The sequence below is a fragment of the Kogia breviceps genome, chromosome 7 (genome assembly GCF_026419965.1).
Source record: "Kogia breviceps isolate mKogBre1 chromosome 7, mKogBre1 haplotype 1, whole genome shotgun sequence".
Lineage (NCBI taxonomy): Eukaryota > Metazoa > Chordata > Mammalia > Artiodactyla > Physeteridae > Kogia > Kogia breviceps.
Genome location: NC_081316.1, coordinates 37561010 through 37574685, shown reverse-complemented (window position 1 = coordinate 37574685; position 13676 = coordinate 37561010). Strand labels below are relative to the sequence as shown.

At 37.9% G+C, this 13676-nt stretch overlaps 1 protein-coding gene across 3 annotated transcripts in view; it reads left to right on the top strand.

The window, feature by feature from the left end:
* The window catches only part of ZDHHC13 (zinc finger DHHC-type palmitoyltransferase 13), a 52460-nt gene that overhangs the window by 3487 nt on the left and 35297 nt on the right, over positions 1–13676 (top strand). The gene's annotated exons all lie outside the window — the stretch shown is intronic.

Below are 13676 nucleotides of genomic sequence, written 5' to 3'. Positions count from 1 at the left end.
TCTGCAGGGAAGATTGCCCTGCCCGAATTCCCCGCCAGATGGAGGGAGAGAATGATTCAGGGGTTGAAATTAAATGGGCCAAGGTAGAGAGATCATTGTTGTTGTTAATAATTATTAGTATTAACTTTTTCAATAATAGCAAAAGATTTTACCTATATAAGATGCTCTACAGTTTGCAAAATACTTCCCTATTGTTATTCCTCACTGTGACCCTGTGAGGTGAGGAGGGATTATTATTCCAGTTTTAGAGATTAGAATTGAGGTTCAAAAAATTGGAGTCATGGAGATGCCTGGTGGTCCAGTGGTTAGGACTCAGTGCTTTCACTGCTGCGGCCCGGGTTCAATCTGGTCGGGGAACTAAGATCCTGCAAGCTGCGTGATGTGGCCATAAAAAAAAAAAAAAAAATTGGAGTCAATTGTTAAAAGTCAAACAGCTGCTGAGAGAAACAAGACTTCGTTCGTTCTACCAGGTGTTAAGCACTGTTATAGGTGCTGGAGATAAATCAGTGAACAAAACAGACAAAAACATTCCTGCTTTGTTGAATTTGGTTCCCCTGATTCCAGCTGATAGGTTTTTGCCAGAATTTGCCTGTACTCTCTGGCCCCCAGTTTCCTCTCTGACCTCCTTTTTTACTACTTTCTTGCTTGCTCAATCAACCACAGTTATGCTGGCCCCAAGGTCTTTGCACTTAGTATTCACTCTATCTGGAGAACTCTTTCTTCATATAACCACATGGCTTACCAGCCCCCCCCCCACCTTTGTAAGGTCTTGACACAATCGTCACCTCAATGTGGTAGGCCCTCCCCATCATCACCGCTACCAGCAACATTCCTTAACCTCCTTCCTTCCTTTATATTTCTTCTCGGCATTTAATACCATTAATATACTCTGTAAATAATTGTCCAGTGAATGAACTTGGTTACTTAACTCTGTTAATACAGAATGCTTCTGTTAATGTCATGAGAAATTTTAATGGCTATCTGTCAGATCTCTTCTCTTTGTTTTATTTGATAATCTGTCAGGATTTTGACCCTCATCAGAGTGTAAATATGGTTTTCTAAATCTTGGTTTTCTCTTAAATTAATTAACTTTAACAGTACTTATTTACTATTTAGAAAATATAATTGGATTTAAGATATCTCCACGTGAGAAAGATCTCTTATATCTTAATTATGTTCCCGTCATCTATTGATGTGTAACAAACCATCCCTAATCATAATGGTGTAAACCAGCCATTGTCATGCTCATGGACTATGCGTCAGGACTTTGGCCGGGGCAAAGCAGGGATGGTTTGTTTCTGTTCCACCATGTCCAGAGCCTCTGCTGCAAAGACTTGTCACCTGGAATGACTTGCTAGCTGGGGCTGGTGTCATCTGATGGTTCCCTCACTCACATGTCTGGTGGCTGATGCTGACTTTGAGCAGAGACACCTACATGTGGCCTGGGCCTCTGGACAGAATGGTAGCTGGGTTCCAAGAGTGAGCATTTCAAGAGACAGAAAGAGGAAGCTGCCAGTTTCTTAGGCCTGAACCTGCAAACTGGCAGAGCATCACTTCTGTGGTATTTTATTAGTGAAGCAATCACTAATAAAACTCTTACGAGTTTGCTGGTGTCTTAATAATTTGCTTGGTCTATTCTGTTACCTTAACATTGTAGGCAGCCATACATCAGTTACGCTTCCACTGCCACAAAGGGTGTTTGTTTATGCAGTGATGCCTTTACCAGTACACATGTCAACAATGACTACTGTAACAGCTCCTCTTAGAACCGTACAGCATGGATTTGGAAAGAACTGCTCCTTCCATTTTACAAATGTAGAAACTGAAGCCAAAAACCAGGTAGATGATTGGCCACCATCATACAGCCGCCTGAAATCTGAGACTTGGGCCTTGTTCTCAAGGAGTTTACCTTTCACCATGGTAAAATGAAACAACTAGAGAGTACTTAGAAAAACATTTTCTTGATAACCAGAGAGTAATTTCTAAGAAGGATGTAGTATCATGACAAACTGTGCTTTAATCTTTGTGATGGGAATGTATGGTTGTTTTCCTTAAACATTTTTATGCGACTGTCTCTGAAGTTAACCTCCCCCAATGCAGGTCATCTCCTTTCTCACCTGTAGCTCTTATGGCAGAATTCTGGGAGGGAGTGATATCTAGAGCAAAAGACATAGCTTAGAGCTGTGGCCGCTAAGCTTTTTTGATCATGCACTCCTATCAGTAAAGCAGTTTTGAGCTTGCACCCCTAGAGTAAAACCACAGTGTGCCACGTAGGATTTAAAATGTTCATTTTTGTAACATGTCATGTATTGTGAGATTAAGGGAATGATGGGTGGCACGTGCACTGCAAGCTGGCTGGGAGCTCATGCCTCCAGCTGCGCAGTCCAAATCATCCAGGTACCACTGACTGCGGTTTGTCGTCCATAGTTGGCCGTTGATCACTCTAACTTATGTGTTAAGGGGGATGATTCTGTGTCATGTGGTTGTCTGGGACTTAAAAAAGTTCAGCTCCCCTCTGTTTGATGTACCTGAGGGCTGGGGAAAGGAGCAAGTCTCTAAATTCATATTGCCATGGGGCATGTTATTGTAGGATTTGACAATGTATTTCTAAATTGTATTCATGAGTGAATAGCTCAGTATATACTCATGGTAAGGTTTTGAATTAAAGATAGTAAATATAAGTCTGCTTCAAATCAACCTTTTTGATAATTTGGAATTTTTTCTGGAGGGAGGCTGGCTTTTTGTTAGATCAGCTTAGATTGTCTTTGTTTCTACTTTATGTGGCCAGTAAAGAGCACCTGCTATGAGAAGTGTCAGCTCTGCCATTTTCTTGTTTGCTTTTACTTTTACTATCGTTATTATTTCAGTTCGTGGCTTCTTTGTAGTAGTAATCAGTTTAAGCCACTTGCTCATTTTGGGAGGGGTAACTTTAAAATTAGTAAGTAGTTAAAATGAGATAATATACCTTGAAAATTACTTAGCCTGATGTATACTGCAAAATGTTGAAGGTCCCACTGTAACCCCTCTGGGTGTGGACTTTTACTCCGTTCCCCAAGTTACCTTGTAAAACAGACCATGAGGAGTGACCTACTTGATATACAGATTAAGTGAGGCTGCCAGGGCTAAGAATTCATAAATCTTTTTTTAAAAAATAATTCATTTATTTAATTTATTTATTTTTGGCTGTGTTGGGTCTTTGTTTGCTGCGCGGTCTTTTAGCTAGTTGCAGCGAGCAGGGGCTACTCTTCATTGTGGTGCACGTGCTTCTCATTGCGGTGGCTTCTTGTTGCGGAGCTAGGGCTCTAGGCGCGTGGGCTTCAGTAGTTGTGGCACGCAGGCTCAGTAGTTGTGGCTCGCGGGCTCTAGAGCGCAGGCCCAGTAGTTGTGGCGCATGGGCTTAGTTGCTCCGCAGCATGTGGGATCTTCCCGGAGCAGGACTCTAACCTGTGTCCCCTAAGTTGGCAGGCGGATTCTTAGCCACTGTGCCACCAGGGAAGCCCCCAGAATTCATAAATCTTAAAGAAGCCAAATGTATAAATTTTTGTGGGTTCCCCTCCTTTTTAAAAAAAAAAAGAAAAAGTCATTATAACAGCTTTAACGTTTTCTTCCATTACCTAATGGGTCACTGAGTGTTTCGCCTTGAGTGCACTTGCCTCACTTTGGAGACCACTGACTTTGAAAACAGGCTTTGAGTTTATATAATCATTTTTAGGTTTTACTCTGATCCGGATTTGGACAAAAAGTGATGACGTGAACAGAAAGTACCTCTTATTCCCTAGTCTTTGTCACCCATTTTTGCCATTTAATCACATATTGCTTCCATTATCACTTTACTCTTTGTCTCTGACTTAGCTGCCCAATTAGACTTAAACTCCTGGAGGATACGTACCCACATCTTCTGTGTTCCTAGCATAATGCTTTGCACATCATAAATACACAGTAATTAATTGCTGAATAAATAAATGCTTTTAATAAATAAATGCTCTTTACATTGAAATGTGTAATCCACCTCAACTTTCTGCATGAAAAATGAAGCTGATGTCCTTAATGCCTTAAGGCATAATGAGAAGCAATAAATTTGTATCTGTGTATGTGACATTTATTTGTGATGAAAAATCTGTATATAAACAAAGGGTTGATCTTCCTAATATAGAAATGGAAACTGATACACAATCCACTAGAAAAACAGTAGACTATGAAAAGGCAACCCACAAAAGAGAAAGTATGAGAGCCAATAAAGAACAAACAATCAAACTCGGATTCATTAGCAACGAGAGACGTGCAAATGCAAAACAAGACGCCATTTTTTTAGCCATCAGATTGGCAAGATTGTAAAAAGATTGATAATATTCAGTTAGGCGGTTTGTAGGGAAAAAGAACAGTTACATACTTGCCTGTTAAGAGTGTGAATTAGGGAAGGTCAGTATCTGTTTATGTTTAAAATACACATATTTTTTGACCCAGCAGTCCTATATTGGGGAATCAGTGTTATAGAATGTACAAGATGTTAATTATAGGGTTATTTAGGGAGTGAATGCTGAAATCAACCTGCATGTCTAACAATAGGGAAATGGTTGAATAAATTATGCTAGATCTATACAATGGAATAATATTCAACTATTACTAGTTACTGACCTGCAGCGCTGTACGTGATATATTGTTAGGTGAGACAGGCAAGTTGATGAATAATTATATAATTGGATCCCATGTTTGGGGATAAATTTTGTTAAATATAAGAAGAAAATGATAAAAACCTGTGTATCCCGTATAATGTTATATATGTTAAAGTATATACACATAGTGAGGAAGGATACACCAAACTGTTAATAATAGTATCTCTTTTGGTACAAGATTGGAAGGGAAGGAGTCCAGATTATCAACTCTTTATTCACTTTGGTATTGCTGGTGTTTTAAACTGAAAGTTTTAAAATTTTATAATTTAAAAAGTCTAAGTTTTATATGAAAAGCAGACTGATTTCTCTGTCAATTTTAGCTACATCTGCTGTTTATTGACGCTGGAGAAATTCTGAGTATAGTATATTCATCTCTTTCCTTGACCCCTTGTCTTCTTCCAGTTAGATGTAATTATAATTACTGTGATATGGTGAAAAGTAATGTTCTTATTTATGTTTTAATCTAACTATATGTTTATTATTTAGCTGTGTGTGTGTGTGTGTGTGTAAAATAAGAATGTCATGCAATGAGATTGAATTTACCAGATAAATTGGAACTTCTGTATTCAAAAAAGCATTTGTGGTTCTAGCTCTGGGTAAGATGAAGTAAAGCACACTCCACCCTGTCTGTCCCACTGAATGCACTAGATAGAAAGCTATTTAAGGATTCCCAAAAGAAAATTTCAGCAGGTAGGGTGGGGGGAAAGACCAGAATTCAAAAAACCACTGAACCAGGAACTAATTTACCTTTTTCCCATCTGGATCCCCTCCTCTCTTCCACTGCCCTCTCCCTGGACTTGAACCCTGGAAGTGAGCATCCCTGCAGAGAGAGCGCACTTTTGGAGAAGCCCTCTAGCCCTCTAGTTCAGGTTCAAGGAGCAGGAAAGTGGTCTCCTGGCAGCACAGGCACTGAAACTCTGAGGCAGGAGGACTTCCTCTTTGAACAGAGGAGTTGTAGTCCCAAGACAGTTGTTCTTAGAAGTGACACCTGAAGCATGATCCATAAAAGAAAAAGATACATTATACTTCATCAAAATTAAAAATTTTTGTTCTATGAAAGAGACGTAAGAAATGGGAAGGTAAGCTACAGACTGGGAAAACATATTTACAAATCACATATCTGACAAAGGACTTAATGTCTAGCATGTAATATAAGGAACTCAAAACTTAGCAGTAAGAAAATAAATAGCCCAATTAAAAATGGGTATAAAGACTTAGACAGTTCACCAAAGAAGATATACAGATAGCAAATAGCACATGAAATGACACTCAGCTCCATTAGCCGTTAGGGATATGCAAATTGAGACCATGATGAGACACTACTGCACATCTATTATACTGACAGTATCAAGTGCCAGGGAGGATGCAGAGCAATTGGAGCGCTCATACGTTGCTAATGCAATGCAAAGTGGTACAGCTACTCTGGAAAACAGTTTGGCAATTTCTTATAAACTTAACATCTACTTACCAGAGGGCCAAGCAGTCTCACTCTTAGAGAAGCAAGAACATATGTTCACACAAAATGAATGTTTATACAGCTCCATTTATAATTGCCAAAAGCTGGAAACAACCCACGTGAGTTGTTTGAATGGATTAACGGTGATACAGTCATATAATGGAATACTTTATAGCAAGGAAGGAGCTATTAATAACATACAGCATTATGCTGAGTGAAAGAAGCCAGTCTTAGATTATATTCTGTCTAATTCCATCATATGACATTCTGGGAAAGAAAACTAGTGATGAAGGACATGTCTGTGGTTGCCAGGAGTTGAGGTAGGGGGAGGGTGTGGCTAAAAAGGAATATCCTGAGGGAGTTTTTTGAGGTGTTGGAACTGTTCTGGATCCTGATTGTGGTAGTGGTTACAATTCACGGAACTATATACCTAAAAGTCAATTTAACTGTAAGGTAACTTAGAACAAAAAGATTTGCTCCCTCAGAGTAACCTGTTGAGGGGTTATGGACTTACTTCAGTAAAACTATTATTTGTTAAATCTTTTTTGGAATTCCTGGAGAATTGATGTAGGCACATCATTTCAAGTATCTTCAATTTTCTATTCTTAATGTGTATTCATCCTTTGAGAATTTTTTTAAACAATGAAAAGTTGGTCAGAGAGACAGTTGTGGTATTAAGGTGGATAAAAGCCAGGTAACAACTTTATGGTAAAGAACAAGATGGGATTATAAAATAGTAAGCCAGTTTTGATCTCTAGGAATGATTTGCTAGATATTTGATGTGAACCTCCACCTTAAATGCAACTAAAAATGCTGGATACAGTATAAAATCTTAAGTGTTTTATATTTTTGATGCTATTGTAAATTTTAAAAAAGATTCCTGAGGATTTTCTGTGTATAGGATCATGCTGTCTGCAAATAAAGGTGGATTTGCTTCTTTTCTAATCTGTATGCATTTTTCTTTCCCTTACTCTATTATTGTATCTAGGACTTCAGTACATTGTTGATTGGAAGTGGTGATAGTGGGCATCCTTGCTTTGTTTCAGTCTTTAGAGTTAAAGCATTCAGTCTTTTACCGTTGACTGTATGGTAGCTGTAGATTTTTTTAAAATGCTCCTGATTAGGTTGAGGAAGTTCCCTTCTTTCCCTAGTGTGCTAAGAGTTTTTATCATGCATGGGTGTTGAATTCTGTCAAATGCTATTCTACTGAAATGAGTATGTTTATTTTGTTAATATGGCGAATTGCACTGATTTCTTTTGAAATGTTTAAGCTTGGTTGTAATGTATATTATCCTTTTTATATATTACTGAATACAGTTTTGCTAATATTTCATTTAGGATCTTTGCATCTGTGTTCATGAAGGATATTGAGTCTATAGTTTTCTTTACTGCTTATGTCTGTTGGTTTTAGTATCAGGATAATGCTGCCTCCTAAAATGAGCTGGGAAGCAGTCCCTCTGTATTCTGAAGGAGTTGGTATCATTTCTTCCTTGAGTGTTTTCATAGACTTGGCCAGTTAAAAGTCATGTGGGGGCTTCCCTGGTGGCGCAGTGGTTGAGAGTCCGCCTGCCGATGCAGGAGACACGGTTTCGTGCCCCTGTCCAGGAAGATCCCACATGCTGCGGAGCGGCTGGGCCCGTGAGCCATGGCCGCTGAGCCTGCGCGTCCGGAGCCTGTGCTCCGCAACGGGAGAGGCCACAACAGTGAGAGGCCCGCGTAATGCAAAAAAAAAAAAAAAAAAAAAAAAGTCATGTGGGCCTGGAGTTGTTTTGTTTAATGGGAAGTTATAAAATTATGAACTCAATTTCTTTAATAGATAGAGTGCTACTCATTTCTTTTTAAGTCCATTTTGATAACTTGTGTCTTTCGAGATATTTTATGCATTTCACCTAGGTTATTGAATTTAGTGGCATAAAGATGTTCACAGAAGCCCCTTATTACCCTTTTAATGTTTGCAGAATCTTGTAATGATGTCCCCTTTTTTAAACTTGCTATTTGTCATTGACATCTTTTTTCTTGATCAGTCTGACTAGAGCTTTATCAATTTTATTGATTTATTCTTTCCAAAGAACCAGCTTTTGGTTTCAATGACTTTCTGCATGTTTTTCTTTTTTATATTTCATGGATTTCCCTATCTTTATTGTTTCCTTCATTCTATCTACTTGGGATTTAATTTTTTTTTCTCTAGATCCTTAAGATGAAAACTTAGATAATTTATTTTAGTTCTTCTTTTTTCCTATTATAAGCATTTAAAGCTAAAAATTCACTCTATTTAGAAAAATGTTCTTTTGTTTCCAAATATTTGAGAATATTCCACATATCCTTTGGTTATTGATTTTTTAAAAACATCTTTATTGGAGTATAATTGCTTTACAATGTTGTGTTAGTTTCTGCTGTATAACAAAGTGAATCAGCTATACGTATACTTATGTCCCCATATCCCCTCCCTCTTGCGTCTCCCTCCCACCCTCCCTATCCCACCCCTCTAAGTGGTCACAAAGCACCGGCCTGAACTCCCTGTGCAATGCAGCTGCTTCCCACTAGCTATCTATTTTACACTTGGCAGTGTATATATGTCAATGCTACTCTTTCACTTCGTCCTAGCTTACCCTTCCCCCTCCCTGTGTCCTCAAGTCCATTCTCTACATCTGTCTTTATTCCTGTCCTACCCCTAGGTTCATGAGAACCTTTTTTTTCTTTTTAGATTCCTTATATATACGTTAGCATATGGTATTTATTTATCTCTTTCTGACTTACTTCACTCTAATTGACAGACTATCTAGGTCTATCCGCCTCACTACAAATAACTCAATTTCATTTCTTTTTATGGCTGACTAATACTCCATTGTATATACGTGCCACATCTTCTTTATCCATTCATCTGTCTATGGACATTTAGGTTGCATCATGTCCTGGCTATTGTAAATAGAGCTGCAATGAACATTGTGGTACGTGACTCTTTTTGAATTATGGTTTTCTCAGGGTATATGCCCAGTAGTGGGATTGCTGGGTCGTATGGTAGTTCTATTTTTAGTTTTTTAAGGAACCTCCATATTATTCTCCATAGGGAGGACAATTTACATTCCCACCAACAATGCAAGAGGTTCCCTTTGCTCCACACCCTCTTCAGCATTTATTGTTTGTAGATTTTTTGATGATGGCCATTCTGACCAGTGTGAGGTGATACCTCATTGTGGTTTTGATTTGCATTTCTCTAATGATTAGTTATGTTGAGCATCCTTTCATGTGTTTGTTGGCAATCTGTGTGTCTTCTTTGGAGAAATGTCTATTTAGATCTGCCCATTTTTGGATGGGGTTTTTTGTTTTTTTGATATTGAGCTGCATGAGCTGCTTGTATATTGTGGAGATTAATCCTTTGTCAGCTGCTTTGTTTGCAGATGTTTTCTCCCATTCTGAGGGTTGTCTTTTCGTCTTGTTTATGGTTTCCTTTGCTATGCAAAAGCTTTTACGTTTCATTAGGTCCCATTTTTTTAATTTTTGTTTTTATTTCCATTTCTCTAAGAGGTGGGTCAAAAAGGATCTTGCTGTGATTTATGTCATAGAGTGTTCTGCCTATGTTTTCCTCTAAGAGTTTGATAGTGTCTGGCCTTACACATAGGTCTTTAATCCATTTTGAGTTTATTTTTGTGTATGGTGTTAGGGTGTGTTCTAATTTCATTCTTTTACATGTAGCTGTCCAGTTTTCCCAGCACCACTTACTGAAGAGACTGTCTTTTCTCCATTGTATATTCTTGCCTCCTTTATCAAAGATAAGGTGACCATATGTGTGTGGGTTTATCTCTGGGCTTTGTATCCTGTTCCATTGATCTATATTTCTGTTTTTGCACCAGTACCATACTGTCTTGATTAAGGTAGCTTTGTAGTATAGTCTGAAGTCAGGGATCCTGATTCCTCCAGCTCCGTTTTTCTTTCTCAAGATTGCTTTGGCTATTTGGGGTCTTTTGTGATTCCATACAAATTGTGAAATTTTTTGTTGTAGTTCTGTAAAAATACCAGTGGTAGTTTGATAGGGATTGCATTGAATCTGTAGATTGCTTTGGGTAGTAGAGTCATTTTCACAATGTTGATTCTTCCAATCCAAGAACATGGTATATCTCTCCATCTGTTGGTATCATCTTTAATTTCTTTCATCAGTGTCTTATAGTTTCCTTCATACAGGTCTTTTGTCTCCCTAGGTAGTTTTATTCCTAGGTATTTTATTCTTTTTGTTGCAGTGTTAAATGGGAGTGTTTCTTTAATTTCTCTTTCAGATTTTTTGTCCTTAGTGTATAGGAATGCAAGAGATTTCTGTGCATTACTTTTGTATCCTGCTACTTTACTAGGTTCATTGAATAGCTCTTGTAGTTTTCTGGTAGCATCTTTAGGATTCTCTATGTATAGTATCATGTCATCTGCAGACAGTGACAGTCTTACTTCTTTTCCGATTTGGGTTACTTTTATTTCTTTTTCTTCTCTGATTGCCATGGCTAAAACTTCCAAAACTATTTTGAATGCTGGTGGTGAGGGTGGGCAACCTTGACTTGTTCCTGATCTTAGAGGAAATGGTTTCAGTTTTTCACCATTGAGAATGATGTCGGCTGTGGGTTTGTCCTATGTGGCCTTTATTATGTTGATGTAGGTTCCCTGTATGCCTACTTTCTGGAGAGTTTTTATCATAAATGGGTGTTGAATTTTGTCAAAAGCTTTTTCTGCATCTATTGAGATGATCATATGGTTTTTCTCCTTCAATTTGGTAATATGATGTATCACATTGATTGATTTGTGTATATTGAAGAATCCTTGCATTCCTGGGGTAAACCCCACTTGATCATGGTGTATGATCCTTTTAATGTGCTGTTGGATTCTGTTTGCTAGTATTTTGTGTGTGTGTGTGTGTGGTACGCAGGCCTCTCACTGTTGTGGCCTCTCCCGTTGCGGAGCACAGGCTCCTGACGCGCAGGCTCAGCAGCCATGGCTCACTGGCCTAGCCCCTCCGCGGCATGTGAGATCTTCCCGGACCGGGGCACGAACCCATGTCCCCTGCATTGGCATGAGGACCCTCAACCACTGCGCCACCAGGGAAGCCCCTGTTTATTAGTATTTTGATGAGGAATTTTGCATCTGTGTTCATCAGTGATATTGGCTTGTAGTTTTCTTTTTTTGTGACATCTTTGTCTGGTTTTGGTATCAGGGTGATGGTGGCCTCATAGAATGAGTTTGGGAGTGTTCCTCCCTCTGCTACATTTTGGAAGAGTTTGAGAAGGGTAGGCGTTAGCTCTTCTCTTTGGTAGAATTTGCCTGTGAAGCCATCTGGTCCTGGGCTTTTGTGTGTTGGTAAATTTCTGTTCACAGTTTCAATTTCAGTGCTTGTGATTGGTCTGTTCATATTTTCTATTTTTTTCCTGGTTCAGTCTTGGAGGGTTGTACTTTTCTAAGAATTTGTCCAATTCTTCCAGGTTGTCCATTTTATTGGCATATAGTTGCTTGTAGTAATCTCTTGATTTTTAGTGTAATTCCAATTGTGGTCAGAGAACATACTCTGTATGAATTCAACCCATTTAAGTTTGTTGAGACTTGTTTTATGACCCAATGTATTATCTGTCTTGCTGAGTGTTAAATGTGTACTTGAAACAAATATCTATTCTCTTGTTGGATGTAATTTTGTGAAAATGTCAGCTGGATCCAGTTGGTGGATAGTGTTAAGTGTTCGCTATCCTTTTCTGATTTCTCTCCTCTTCTCTATGCAGTATGGTTTTCTGTTTACTCATTCCATCAGTTGCTGAAAGAAGTATTAAAATATTCAACTTTAATTGTGACTCTATTTTTCTTTTTTGCTTTATGAATTTTAAAGTTCCTTTTGGGTGCATATGTATTTAAGATTGTTATGTCTTTTTTTCCTTAAGTCACTTAAAAATTTGTTTATTTATTTTCTTTATTTTTCTGGCTGCATCAGGTCTTAGTTGTGGCATGCGGGATCTTCGTTGCAGCACGTGGGCTTCTCTCTAGTTGTGGCGTACAGGTTTTCTCTTTAGCTGTGGCTCCAGAGCATGTGGGCTCTGTAGTTTGTGGCATGTGGGCTCTCTCTTTGAGATGCGTGAGCTCAGTAGTTGTGGCGCGTGGGCTTAGTTGCCCCACGGCATGTGGGATTTTAGTTTCCTGACCAGGGATCGAACCCATGTCCCCTTAATTGGAAGGTGGATTCTTTACCACTGGACCACCAGGAAGTCCCTGTTATGCTTCTTAATAAATTGGCTTCTTTAATATTTTGCAGTGTCCCTTCTCATCTCTGGTAATATTTCTTGTGCGGATGTCTACTTTGTCTTATACTAATATAACCACTACATTCCTTATGCTTAATATTCCTTTGTGCATGGTATATATTTTTCTTTCCTTTTAACTTATGTATATTTTTATATTTAATGTAGGTTTCTTGTAGACGATATGTAGGGGTTTTTTTTTGTTTTTTAAAAAAAAATCCAATCTAACGAACTCTCTTTCATTTGGTTTTCTTTAGACCATTTGTATTTAATGTGATTATCAATATAGTTAAGTATAAATATATTATCTTGTATGTTTTTTCCTTCTCTGTTTTTGTTCATTTTTTCCCTACTTTTCCTACATTTAAAAAAAATATTAATTGAGTGTCTTTGAGTGTCTTTTAAATGTTTTATTTTATCTCTGCTATTGGCTTATTATATGACTTTGTTTTATTTATTTAGAGATTGCTCTTGGGTTAACATTATACATGTTAACTTATCACTGTCTATCTGCAAATATAACAGTATATTTCTGTTTCTCTATTATCATCAAGGAATTAAAAAATGTAAAAAAGTGTGTTACGTTTACCCACATAATTATACATATTTATCCATGTAGTTCTATCACTCTTTATTCCTTTGTATTGGTTTAGATTTCCATCTGGTATTATTTTCCTTTAGCCTGAAGAGCGTCCTGTATCATTTCTTGTAGCATTAGGTCTGTTGGCAGTTTTCTTAGCTTTTGTTTGTTTGAAAAAAGTGTATATTTCACCCCTATTTTTCGAGAATATTTTTGTCGGTGTTTCCAGGTTTAGTTTTTTCTTTCAGCTTTTTAAAACTGTTTTGCTTTTGTCTTCTGGCTGGTACTTACTGATAAGAAGTCTGAATTCATTCTTATCTTTGTTTTTTGAACATAATATGTCTTTTTCCTTCGGCTGCTCTTTTTATCATTGGTTTCAAGGGATTTGATTATTATATGCCTTGGTGTAATATTATGAGGTTGGATCTGCTTGGGTTTGTTGAGCTTGCAGGAGCTGTGTGTTTATAATTTTCACCAAATTTGGAAGATTTTTGTTTATTGCTTAGTCAAATATTTAAAACTATTTCCTCTTCCTCTTCTGGGACTCCAGTTATACATATTCAAGAACTTGATTGATTGGGAGGTATCCTTAGGGTGTGTCTACCATGACTCCCTGAAACAGAGGCCTACTGTCAATACCCATGACCCTCCACCTACTACAAGTAGCAAAATCCATTGGTGCCTTTGCAGATGACCATTGTTTTATGACA